Consider the following 11,291-nt stretch of genomic DNA (forward strand, 5'->3'; position numbering starts at 1 on the left):
ATACCAATAGGTCAAGGTTGACCGGATATTGGTTTGGAAGACTTGGAACTTGGTTTGGGCAAAACCAAGCTCGGATCGATCGATGGATCGATCCGATACCGGTATCCGATCGGTCCGTGATCGATCGATAACGATCGATGGCTTATCGAGGTTCTTCGATCGGTCCGCACCGATCAAAACGAAGGTAAAGAGAAGGAGGGATCGGTCCGTGGACCGATCCATATGACCCTGATCGGTCATGAGAGATCGGAGAGTTGGGCAACTCTGACGAAGTGCTGATCGGTCCGGGACCGATCAGCATAGGGCATGATCGGTCCCCATGACCGATCGGAGGACCCTCACGGTGGAGCCTGATCGGTCCAGTCCTAGTGACACAACGGCTAGTCTTCTGCCTTCTCTTGTTATAAAAGGAGATCGAGCCTCTTCTTCTTCTTCTTCTTCTTGCTCTTCTTCTTTTCTACTTCTGCTGTTCTAGAGCTTTGTTAAGCTCGCTTCCGAAGCTTCACGTGAGCTTCCTCGACTTCTTCGACTGGTTTCAGCTGCTGCTGTGATTCTGTGAAGTTGGTGCTTCATCTACAGATTTCAGTCGACGACGAGAAGGCAAGCAAGAGTTGTTACATTCATCTTTATATTTGTATCTTGCTGTGCTTCTTGTACTTGTACTCCTTATTGCTGTTGCAAAGTTTGTGGTGAGGTTTCTCCACCCAGAAGGAGTTCTTATTAGCTGGTTTTCCGGGGACTCATCCACCGACGGATTAATAGGCTTCGTCCACCTTACGGACACGCCGAGGAGTAGGAGTTTCATCTCCGAACCTCGTTACATCGTCGAGTTCGAGTTTGAGGTTTGATCTTTCCTTTTTGCGTTTCTATTTAGTTATTTCCGCTGCGCTAACCCTAATCGTAGGAAGAAACGCGAAGAATTTGGGGCGGCTATTCACACCCCCCCCTCTCTAGCCGATCATCGATCCTAACAATTGGTATCAGAGCGAGGTCGCTCTTCGCCGGATTAACACCCGAGGGAGCACAAGCTAGAGATGGATCAACTCGGAGAAGACATCACAATTCCACCTTTCTACGATCGCGACGACTTCGCGTTTTGGAAGGTAAGAATGAAGTACTTTCTTATGACTAACCTTGAAAATTGGAGTTGTGTCCAATTAGGTTTCAAGCCTCCGACGGACAAGAAAGGAGAAACCCTAGAGAAGAGGGAGTGGACCAAGGAACAAGTCCACCAATCCCTAGTCAACGATGAGGTATTGAAGATTTTTGAATTTTCTTTACCTAATGATGTTTTGTGTAGGATAGGTGGATACAACAATGCCAAGGAGTTGTGGAACAACTTGGTTAAGTTCCATGAAGGAAACTCCACTTCAAGCCATGAAGAGGAGTCAAGTGAGCCATGTAGCTCACATCATGGAGGAGAGAATTTAGAAGTTGAGGGCCACTCAACATCTAAAGAAGAAGAGGAGGAGAGTTCTTCTTCAAGTTCGGAGCAAGAAGAAGAAGCTTCTACCTCCGGAAGGGATGAAGGAGAGAGCGTTCATCCCACCTCAACCCTAGGTAACTCAAGCAATTTAAGTTCTAGTAAATTGCATATATTATGCTTTGAGTGTAGGGAATTTGGACATTACAAGAGTAAATGTCCAAAGAGGGTTAGAAAGACTCCACCGGCGCCAAAGATCAAGGAAGCCGGAGTCCCGATACGCAAGAGCAAGGAGCACATTGTGTGCTTCCAATGCAAGCGAAGGGGACACTATAGGAGTCAATGTCCGAGGGGGAGGCAACCTCACAAGGACAAGGAGACGAACACATCGATAGGGGGAGCTAAGGCAAACCCTAAGGTAATCTCTAAGGCTCATTTTTGCAATTCAAATAGAACACATGCTAGTAGCCTTATTGCTATTGTTAATAATGGTAAGCATGATAACATTAGAAATCGATACACATGCTTAGGTGCCAAATATGTGAGTCTAGATAAGGATAACACTATAAATACCAACCCTAGGATTAGTTCATCTAAGGATAAGGAAAATCTAGGTAGAAACCCCAAAACAACTAGACACATGCCTAGGAATACCTTAAAGAAAAATGAAAAATTAAAAATTGAGGTATTAGAGAAGGAGAATCAAGTCTTGAGGTCAAGACTTGATACTTTGGAAAAGGCTCTTAAGAACTTGGAGAAGTCATCTCTAGGTTTTAAGGGTCAAAAACTAATGTCCAAGGACAAGAGAGGTTTGGGTCACAAACCTAAGTCCCAAGTGGTCAAGCCCACTTATCATAATGTTCCATTCGATTATGGAACAAAATCTAGGGCTAGGAAGACCATCACCAAGGTCACAAGGGGAGTCACCCCTAGAGTTGATCTTGATGAGTCCCAAATGACCAAGGCTTCAAAGCTTAGGAGGGTTATTAGAAGGGTTGCTAGGGAAGTCATCCCTAGTGAATACTTAGTGAACCCAATGAGCTCCAATAGGTATTGGGTTCCTAGGAGCGTGATTTCATCACGCTAGATGAGTTAGGGTGTTCCAACCTTACTTGAATAGGTAGTTAACCTAATCATGGCAAAAGGTGGCACTTTAGGAATTTTCAAGGTGCAATCAAGCCTTGAAAATGAAAGTGAATATTATTCCTAAGGTGATTAGAATGTGCCAACCACATTTGAGGAATTTTCTAGAATCAATATAGTTGGCACATAGTGATCTAAAAGTCTTGAGGATATGATTTTAGGTCTATTACACTTAGGAATATAGAAATTATGGCAAAATGGTCAAAATTATCAAAAATAGCAACTAAGGCTAGAATTAGGTATTTTCTATACCTTTATGTGCTATTTGCCATATATTGTTTGTCATATGCCATGTCATGACATCATATTTATTTTATAATCATTTAAAATGTCATGATAATGCTTAGGTTATTTATATGTCATGTTTTATTTAAGTTTCATACTTTATGCCATGACATCATGACATTGGCACATGTTATTATGTATGATATCATTTTATGTCATGTCATCATTTCTTGCATTTATTATCAATGAAATTGATTTAAGGTTAAAAACACAATTTGATATGGAGATCAAAATTGATGTTTAGAAAATGCATGAGACCTTAGCCTAAGATAACCTAAACCCATATCTCACATCAAAATTGACTTGGATGTGTTTGATACACCTTAGATGTGTGTGAGATATTAGGATGATGAGTTAGGAACAAGGTGCATAGTTCTTGTACCTAGATGAGCCTAATTCTAATTGGGGATCATAGGGAAAGCTTATGTACAAGTCATGTACATTTAGCCCTAAGATTGTGGTCCTAAATTAAAGGGTTTAAAATCATTTCAAAATTGATTTGAAAAACCTTGATGAAGCTTTTCTAGTGATAGCATTCATCGTTGATCAAATTGATACAAAGTTTTTGAAACTTTGAGCTATTTCAAAACTTTTCGAACTTTGTATCAAGATTTGAAAATGGAACTTATTTTCATAGAAAACTATTTTTCCATGATAGTATATGTTATGAGGAATGTATCCTCAAAATTTCACAATTTTTTGAATTTTCTGTGGTTTTCTAGAGGTTTCTGAATTTCGGGAGAAGAAAAATTTCAGAAATCAGAATCAGAGGTCGTGGACCGATCAGGAGGTTCCCTGATTGGTCCAGGTCTGTGTGGATCGGTCACTAGGACCGATCCAGGAGAATGTGGATCGGTCTGGTGACCGATCAGCGCGTGCCAACTTGCTGATTTTCGACTGTTTTGTCTGAAATTTCAGCTGGGAGTTGGTGTTTTGGATTTCTAAAGGTTTGAAACTCTCCAAGACATTGTTGGTGCAATGGTCAAGGGGGAGTTGACCTTTAGGGGGAGTGTTACCTATTAGTCAAGGAGGAGTTGACTTTTAGGGGGAGTTTTTACTCCTAAAGACTTGAGTGATATGAGATTATCACTAAGTTGATTGTTGAATTTAGTATCAAGGGGGAAATTAAGGGTTTCAATGAAAGGTATGGGACTTTCATTAGGAAGAAACTTTTGACCTTGATTCACTCCTTTTGATGTGTGTCAAAAAGGGGAAGAATGTCTAGAGAATGTTCAAGGAAGAACATTGGAGTTAGTGGGAGAGTTTGTTGATCACGACGAGTGAAGTTGTGAACAACGATAACTTACTCTTCAGGGGGAGAGTTTGTTGATGTGTGCCAATAGGGGAAGAATGAAGGGTTTAAGTTAGACCTTCATTATCTAAGAAGGAGGTTGCCTTCTTAGAAGGAGAATGTAAGGTTGTAACTTATGTTTCATTACCTAGTGGCATGAGGAAAGTTGAGGCTATTGGATTAGCCTAACTTAAAGGTATTGTCAAACATCAAAAAGGGGGAGATTGTTGGTGCAATTTCCAATAGGTCAAGGTTGACCTAGTTGACCAAGAGTAAACCTTGGTCATGGTTTCGATGTTTGACAATACAGAAAGACGTGTAGACATGGACAATGCAGGTGCAGTTGTCCATGCGGAGAGATACTGATCAGGGTCTGATCAGGTTGAATGAAGAAGAGTCAAGTAGGTCAAGGTTGACCAGATACTTGACTGGGAAGTCCTAACTGGGATGTTAGGCAGTTCGGAAAGTCCTGGTAAGTGAAACTAGACAGTTCGGAAAGTCCTGGTAAGTGAAACCAGGTAGTTCGGAAAGTCCTGGTGAGTGAAGCCAGGTAGTCGGGAAATCATGGTGAGTGAAGCCAGGTGAAAATCCTAGTGAGTGAAGCTAGGTGAAAGTGGAAGTCCTGGTGAGTGAAGCCAGGCAGTGGGAAAGTCCTGGTGAGTGAAGCCAGACAGTTGGAAAGTCCTGGTGAGTGAAGCCAGGCAGTTGGAAAGTCCTGGTGAGTGAAGTCGGGCAGATTGGAAATCCTGGTGAGTGAAGCCAGGTGAAAACCCTAGTGAGTGAAGCTAGGTGAAAGTCCTGGTGAGTGAAGCCGAGCAAGGGAAAATCCAGATGGATCAAGGGTGATCGGACATCTGGTGTTGAGAAGGTCAAGTAGGTCAAGGGAGTGACCGGATACTTGACACGAAGAGAAAAGTCCAAGTGGGTCAAAGGGATTGACCGGACACTTGGTGGGGAGTCTTAGCAGGTCAAGGGAGTGACCAGATGCTAAGCATGAGATACCAATAGGTCAATTTTGACCGGATATTGGTTTGGAAGACTTGGTACTTGGTTTGGGCAAAAACCAAGCTCTGGATCGATCAGTGGATCGATCCAGCGATACGCTGGGTATCTGATCGGTCTGGTGACCGATCAGATAACGATCAGTGGCTTACTGAGGTTCTTCTGATCGGTCTGCAGACCGATCAGAAAGCGAACAGAAGGCAAAGAGAAAAGGAGGGGATCGGTCTGTGGACCGATCCACATGCACCCTGATCGGTCCACAGACCGATCAGGAGACGATCAGAGAGTTGGGCAACTCTCTGCGAAGTGTACTGATCGGTCTGGGGACCGATCAGCATAGGGCATGATCGGTCCCCATGACCGATCAGAGAGGCTCTGGACCGATCAGGGTGGAGCCTGATCGGTCCAGGTCCTAGCCGTTGCGACACAACGGCTAGTCTTCTTCGCTGTCTTCTGCAGGTTATAAAAGGAGATCGAGCCTCTTCTTCTTCTTGCTCTTCTTCTTTTCTACTTCTGCTGTTCTAGAGCTTTGTTAAGCTCGCTTCCGAAGCTTCGCGTGAGCTTCCTCGACTTCTTCGACTGGTTTCAGCTGCTGCTGTGATTCTGTGAAGTTGGTGCTTCATCTACAGATTTCAGTCGACGACGAGAAGGCAAGCAAGAGTTGTTACATTCATCTTTATATTTGTATCTTGCTATGCTTCTTGTACTTGTACTCCTTATTGCTGTTGCAAAGTTTGTGGTGAGGTTTCTCCACCCAGAAGGAGTTCTTATTAGCCGGTTTCCCGGGGACTCATCCACCGACGGATTGATAGGCTTCGTCCACCTTACGGACACGCCGAGGAGTAGGAGTTTCATCTCCGAACCTCGTTACATCGTCGAGTTCGAGTTTGAGGTTTGATCTTTCCTTTTTGCGTTTCTATTTAGTTATTTCCGCTGCGCTAACCCTAATCGTAGGAAGAAACGCGAAGAATTTGGGGCGGCTATTCACATCCCCCCTCTCTAGCCGATCATCGATCCTAACAGTTGACTGATGACTGTTTAGCTTAGTTTTTAACAGTTTTTCCTGTATTCTTTTTTGCTCTTGCTACTTAGTCAAACATATACTATCGCCAAAGTGAGAACTATTAGGGAGGCTAAGAGTATTAGTATAGAGAGATGTATATCCATATTAAGGGTGATTGGCCTAAAGGAAAATAGTTCTTATTCCGAATATATGTTTAAGGAAGCTTACAAATTAAGTTGAATTTCTTGTTCATGCGCATAGTGTGTTGGCCCAAAGGAAGGAGCAGTATGTGACTGATTAAAAGTATTATGAGTGATGCTAGAAAACATAAGCTAATTGAAGAAGCTCATGAATAAATAATCATGTGCATGACGAGTCGGCTCAAAGGAAGACGCATTGTGTGCTAGATGAAGGCAGTTATGAGTTTGTTTGGAGAGTACCAATAGCAAGTTACAATTTAGTCCAAAAACTTAATGTAATGTTGCACTAGATCTTCATAAAGTTACATATTTTCTTTGTTACATTTTGTTGTTGCACAACTATAAAGATACATGCCTTATTTATCTAAATTGAGTTATGTTTTTTTACTTTTATTTATGTAGTGCTCTTAATGTCTGCTAACTTGAATAACATCCTCGTATTTACTGGCATAAATTTTGGTCAATGGAAAGAGCATATTAGGATTTTGTTAGGCTACATCGATCTAGACTTTATATTTATGCATGATCACCCTGCACCTTTGATTAGTAATTCCACTACGGATCAAAAGGTGATATTTGACAAGTGGGAGTGATCTAATTGCATGAGTCTTATGATCATGAAGATGTCTATTCTGGAATCACTTAAAGGTTCAATTACTGAGAATGAAGATGCTAAGGTTCAATTACTGATCTAATTAGGGAGTTAGCAAACCGATTCGCCTCAAACTAAAAGCTTAAGACTTCTACACTTCTCACGAAGTTAGTGTCCATGCGTTATAACGGGAAGTGAAACATTAGGGAGTACATCATTGAGATGTCAAACTTGGTTACAATACTTAAGACACTAAAGCTAGACATGTTGAAAGCGCCCTTGTGAACCTTATCCTAATCTCTCTGCCTACACAGTCCACTCCTTGTAAGATTAGCTATAATACTCAAAAGAAGAAATTGGAACTAAATGAGCTCATAGCTCCGTGTGTATAAGAAAAAGAGAAATTGAGAGGTGACACATCTCATAGTGTTTACTACACATTCTCATCTTAGTATTCGAACAAGAGGAAAAGAAGGATAAAAGTAAGTATAAGGGTAAACAACTTGCAGTGAATGGGGCTTTAGGGAATAAGGTGCAAAAGTAATAAGATCTGGACCCAACTTATTTCTTTTGTAAAAAGAAAGGTCATCTAAAGAAGAATTGCCCCAAATTCGTAAATTGGTGTGTTAAGAAAGGAATATTTTTCAACTTGTTAGTTCAGAAGTCAACCTACCTACTGTACTAATAACACTTAGTGGATATATATTGGTGCAACTACTTACATAGGTGTAACTATGTAATATTACCTTACTAGTTGAATGTCAATTGATGCTAAAAGATTCATCTATACAGGAATTGGCAAGAAGGCAAAAGTAGAGGCGATAGATATCTTTAGAGTTTATTTAGGGAACAATGTACTTTTAAATTTGAAAAAATGCATTTATAGTGTTGTCTTTTAAATGAAACTTAATTTCTATTTCATTTTTAGATAAATCTAAATACACTTGTTCATTTGGAAATGGAAAATTTAATATTTTTTGAAATTCTATTTTGTGTGGTATTGGTTCCTTGATTAACAAACTATACAAATTAGACACTGTAACCTATACGAAAAATACTGTTATGCATAGTACAGGTGTGAAGTGTGGTGTGATAAATGAGAATTCATCCATGTTGTTGCATAGGCGTTTAAGCCATATCTCTAAACAATACATAAAAAGATTAATGCTACTAAGAATTCTCGATTCTCTTGATATGTCAGATTTTGAAATATGCATTGAGTGTATCAAGGGAAAAATGCCTAACAAGAGTAATAAGGGTTCAAGACGAAGTAATGGTATCTTAGAGCTTATACATATGGATTTATGTGGATCATTCCCTAAGACTTCTTGGAACGATCAAACATACTTTATAAGCTTTATAGATGATTATTCCTGATTCGAATATTTGTACTTATTCATAAAAAATCGCAATCCCTAGATATGTTTAAAATCTTCAAAGACAAAGTTGAAAATTAACTTGGTAAGAAGATTAAGGTAGTAAGATTAGACCGTGATAATGAATACTATGGTAGATCTGATGGATCAAGTGAACAATGTCCTGGGTCATTTACGGATTACCTTGAGGAGTGTGGAACCATGGCGCAATGCACCATGACTGGGACTCTCAAATGAATGGTGTATTAAAGCGACGAAATCGAACCCTTAAGGACATGGTGAGAAGTATGATTGTATTTTCTTCTTTATTGGAGTATTTATGGGATGAGACACTCAAGACTGTAATTTACTTACTCAATAGAGTTTCTAATAAGGTGGTAATAAAAACCATCATCGAGTTGTGGGCAAGTAGAGTGACTAGTCTGAGGCATCTATATGTCTGGGATTGTTTAGCTTAAGCTAGGTCCTATAGGTTTAATGAAAGGAAATTGGACTGAAGAACTGTTAGCTGTCATTTTGTAAGATACTATAAAAACTCAAGAGGTTTCAAGTTTTATGACCCATTGAGTAGATCCTTTTTTGAGATAGAAAATATCAAATTTATTGAGAATTATTGGAACGATAAAGTTAGGGAAATATCATTTGAGGAGAACATTGATAATCCTAATATGGTAACTACTGATACAGCTGATAGTGAAATGGTTACCATTCCACATTCAGTTGAAGTTGCACAATTGGAATGGGTAATTGACCATAATATTTCCATGTTACCTCCAATTCAATTGGAAGGTGCGTCATCTCAAATAGAGATATTCCCTCCTATAATTGAGAATGACTCCGAACCACCTCAAGATCAAGTGTCACTAAGGAAATCCATTAAAGAAAGGAGATTAACGATATCTCATGATTATGTATATCTCCAAGAGCATAAGTTTAACATTAGGTTGAAAGATGATATCACATCATTCCAAAAAATCAAACAATTCCATCATCCAGAAAAATGGATTGATGTCATGAAGAAAGAGATGAAGTCTATGGCGAACAACGACGTTTGGGAACTTGTAAATTGCCTGAATGTGTAAAACCTGTATGTTGTAAATGGATATTTAAAACCAAATGGGATTCACATGGTAATGTCGAAAAGTATAAGGCACACCTAGTCGCCAAGGGATTCACTCAAAAGGAGGACATTGATTACAAAGATACTTTTTCCTTGGTTTCAACAAAAGATTCTCTTAGGGTAATCATGGAACTTGTAGCTCATTATGATCTAAAGCTACACCAAATAGACTGCGTTTCTCAATGGAAACATTGAGAAAACTATATACATGGTACAACTAGAGAACTTTGAGTCGGGAGATTCAAAGCACCTAATAGTAAACTAAGGAAGTCCATTTATGGTTTAAAGTAGACATCTCATCAATGGTACCGAAAGTTTGATCAAGTGGTTTCTTCATACGATTTTATGGAGAATCTAGTTGATCAATGTTTGTATATCAATTTCAATAGGAATAAGTTTATTATACTTGTCCTCTACCTGGATGATATATTATTTGCAAGCAATGATAAGGATCTGCTGTTAGAAACCAAGTCATTTCTGCCTGATAAATTTGAAATGAAGGATCTTGGTGATGCATCTTTTATCTTAGGCATACAGATTATATGTGATCATTCAAGATACACACTTGGACTATCACAAAAGGCCAATATAGAAAATATGCTCATTTGGTATGACATGACAAATTGGTGATACTCTTATGGCAAAGGATAGACTTAGCTTGCAACAATGTTCACGTCATGAACTTGATATTAAGGAATTGCAGCAATTTCCCTATGCATCAGTAGTAGGGAGTTTGATGTATACTCAAGTATATACGCGGCCAGATCTTGTATGCATTGTGGGGATGTTGTGTAGATATTTGAGAACCCTGAACCAGAGCATTGGAAAGCTGTCAAGAGGGTTATGTGGTATTTACAAAGAACGAATGATTACATGCTCATATATCTAGGAGATCAGGTCATCTAGAAATCATTGGATATTCAGACTCTGATTTTACTGGATGTTTAGATAGCAGGAGGTCTATCTTAAATTATGTCTTTATGATGGAAGGAGGGGGCTATATCATGGAAAAGTGTCAAACAAACGTTAATAGCTACTTCCACTATGGAGGTAGAGTTTATAGCTTGCTACAAAGTTTCCAACCACGGGATATGGATACAAAACCTTATCACAGGGTTACAGTTCATTGGAGGTATTGATAGGTCATTGAAGATCAACTATGATAATAAAATTATAGAATTGTATTCTAAGAATAACTGTAGTTCGTCGAAGTCTAAACACACTAACATAAAACTCCTAGTGGTTAAAAAAAGAGTTCAAAGTGGTAAAATTATGATAGTGTATATAAGGACAGATTCTATGCTAGGGAATTTACTCACTAAGGGCTTGTCACCTAAGGTGTTTCATCAATATATGCCGAGTATGGAGATGTTTCCTTTTGATGAAGTACTCATTATGTAGAAATATGTATTTTATACGATGCTCTATATTAATGAACGTATATATTTTTGACTTATTATACGTATTAAAATTTTACGTATGTATATGACCTTACTATCTGAAGATATAGAGATCATGATTTATTATTATGATTTTATATACGACCATCCCTTACTGTCTAGGTGGCTACTTCAGCTGCTATTTAAAACATTATCTATTAGACTAACCACACATATTGTCCAGGGACAAACGTAGTGAACGTCATTGATGTTGGTGGAGTTCATGCGCTTCCACGATTATATATTGTTGGATTTAATTACTCAGTTGGCGCTTTTACGTGATAATTTAATAATACAATCCAATTGTATAGATAAATCCGATAAAGTAATATTAGTTATTGGATATTGATTTAAATAGGTAGAATTTATTAATCCGTTTTATTATTTATGATTATCAGATAACAGAACTAGATTCAG

This window comes from Zingiber officinale, chromosome 7B (assembly GCF_018446385.1).
Source record: "Zingiber officinale cultivar Zhangliang chromosome 7B, Zo_v1.1, whole genome shotgun sequence".
Taxonomy (NCBI): domain Eukaryota; kingdom Viridiplantae; phylum Streptophyta; class Magnoliopsida; order Zingiberales; family Zingiberaceae; genus Zingiber; species Zingiber officinale.